This window comes from Micromys minutus (genome assembly GCF_963924665.1).
Source record: "Micromys minutus genome assembly, chromosome: X".
In the NCBI taxonomy this organism is placed as follows: domain Eukaryota; kingdom Metazoa; phylum Chordata; class Mammalia; order Rodentia; family Muridae; genus Micromys; species Micromys minutus.
Window position 1 is genome coordinate 61,258,520 of NC_137970.1, and position 3,002 is coordinate 61,261,521.

Genomic DNA, 3,002 nt, shown 5'->3' on the forward strand with positions numbered 1-3,002 from the left:
AGATAGTACTTAAGAATAGCCACAGTGCCTGTCATTGTGTGTAGTTGCACTATATTGATTGTGCTACTTTGAGTTGCAGAGAAGTCTTGCAGGCAATTAATTTCTATCAAGACTTCAATAAGCTGTTTACTAGAGTCAATTCCTTTATTTTATTTCTCAGTTGAAAAAGGCTTTTTTGACTTAGGTTCCTGAAAGTATTAGCTTGAAATATATCTGTAGTTTCTAAGAATTTCCATCTTGTCATGAACCTAAAATTTAGTAGAGAATTGCCATTTAAGTGGCTGATAACATCAAAAAATTCAATGAAAATAAAACTCTAGAATAACAAAGAAGATTAAAACCACAAAAAAAAAAACCAAAAAAAAAAATCATGTAATTTTTTATAATATTAAATAAAGGTTAAAATATGTCTATAAAATTCTATATTTTGTTATTGTAGTTTGTTTGTTTTGGGAGAAGTTATGTAATTCTTGGAACCCTTGGTGACCTGCAACTCATTTATATGGACCAGGATATATTCAGACTCACAGAGACAGATCTGCTTCTGCCTCGTGAGTACAAGGATTGAAATTGTGTGTTACCTTTCCTGTCCTTTCTTTCTTTCTTTCTTTCTTTCTTTCTTTCTTTCTTTCTTTCTTTCTTTCTTTCTTTCCTTCTTTCATTCTTTTTCTGTTTTGTTTATTTTATGATTAGTTGGTTGGCTTGGTTTAGTTCTTTTTTAAAAAATCTGTTATAAAGAGAATGAAGTATAATTCAAGAACTATATTTTCCTACAATAAAAAAAATGAAGTAAAATTAAGCAATTTCAGAGGCCTACTGTGACCCCACCCCACTTTGCTCACCAGGTTTTCTACACCAGGAATATCCAAGTTATATATTTTAGACTGTCCCCCATTTATTGAACACTGATACTTGTTGGGCACATACCAATGTAAGGCCAAAACTGGGTCTCATGCCAGCTACCCTGATCTGCATACTATATCTTATCATAACCCCTGACCGACCCCCAGTCAACATATCTTCACCAGGCCTGCTACACAAAAAACATCCATGTTACATCACTTCTCTTTCAACCCCTTATTTCCTGACCAGTGAGTTCCTTGGGGTACACCCAGCTGCCTTGAGAAATGCATTGTCTCTTCACTAGTATTATCCAGACCACTGTTATCCAATCAAAGCCTACAACACACAAAACATCCAGTTTAGGACAGTTTTCTACACCAGAAACATTCACCAACAACCAGAAGACTAAATTCCACTAGAAGAACAAAATTATCAAGAACTACGGCAATATGGTAACTCCAGAGCACAGCTATCTTACAGAAAGTTGTGAATGTTCTAATATAATAGAAGCACGAAAAATTACCTTAAATCCAATTTTATAAGAATGACAGTGTTCTTTAAAGAAAAATGAATAAATCTCTTAAGAAATAAAGGAAAATACAATTAAACAGGTGAAGGAAATTAAGACAAATGCTCAAGACCTGAAAATGAAAATAGAAGCAATAAAGAAAACACAAACTGAGACAATCTTAAGATGGAAATCCTAGGGAAAATAACAAAATCCATATAAGCAATCATCACCAAGAGAATACAAGAGCTAGAAGAAAGCATTGAAGGTATAGAAAATATGACAAAAAAAGACTAGGGTATGAGGAAAAGATCTATCCTAAGAATAATAGGAATAACAGAAGTTAGAGAATTTCAGGTCCAAGTACAAGATAACAATTTCAACAAAATCATGGAAGAAAAAATTTCCAACTTAAAGAGAAAGATGCCCATAAAAGTGTTAAAAGCATACAGAACACCAAGTATATAGGAGAAAATAAAATAAAAATAGTCCTGTCCCCATAATAATCAAAACACTAAATCTAGAACAAAGAAGGTATATTAAAAAGATTCAATGGAAAAAGTCCAAGTAACATACAAAGGGAAACCTAACATAATTACACCCAACTTCTCAATGAAGAATCTTGAAGCTAGAAGGATATACAGACCCTAAGAGACTACAAATGTCAACCCAAACTATGATATGGAGGAAAACAGTCATTCACAATAGATGGAAAAAAAACAAGATATTTCAAGACAAAATCATATTGAAGCAATATCTATTTACAAATACAGGGCCTACAGAAAATTCTAAGAGGAGAATCCCAACTCAAGGAAATGAAATACACCAAAGAAAACATACAAAATATATAATTCAACAGCAGCAAAAAGAGAGAGAGAGAGAAGGGATATACACACACTAATACAACCTACATCCAAATAAGAGGAATTAACAATCATTGGTCAGTGATATCTCTCAAAATCAATGGATTCAATCCCTCAATAAAATGACATAGACTTAGAGAATGGATATAAAAATAAGATATGTCATTTTGCTACATACAAGAAACATACTTCAGCAGTAAAGGTAGCTATTACTTCAGAGTAAAGGGCTGGAGAAAGCAAACACAAGAAGTAGGATGGAGTGGCCATTCCAATATCTAATAAAATATACTTTCAACTAGAATTTAAGCAAAATAAATAGAGAAGGACAGTTTATATTCATCAAATGAAGAATCTAACAAGATAACATCTCAATTCCTATTATCAGTGACCCAAATGAAAGAGAATGCACATTCATAAAACAAAAATTATTAAAGCTTAAATAATATATTGAACCCCATACATTAATAGTGGAAGATTGTAACCTCTCTCGCTCACCAATGGATTTCATTCAAACAGAAGCAAATCAGAAAAAAAAAAAAAAAGAAGAAAAGTAAAGAAACAAAAATGTATTGTATAATTTTATGCAAAATGCTTAAAATCTGTACATTTATCTTTGTTTTCTAAAATAAAGTTGTTAAAAAAAGAAACAAATAGATGTTATGAACATTTCACCTGAACACAAAAGAATATGCTTCTCATCAACACACCGTGATCTAAAAAATTGACCATACATAAAGTCACAAAGCAAGTCTCACATTATATAAGAAAATTGAAATAACCCCATGGAT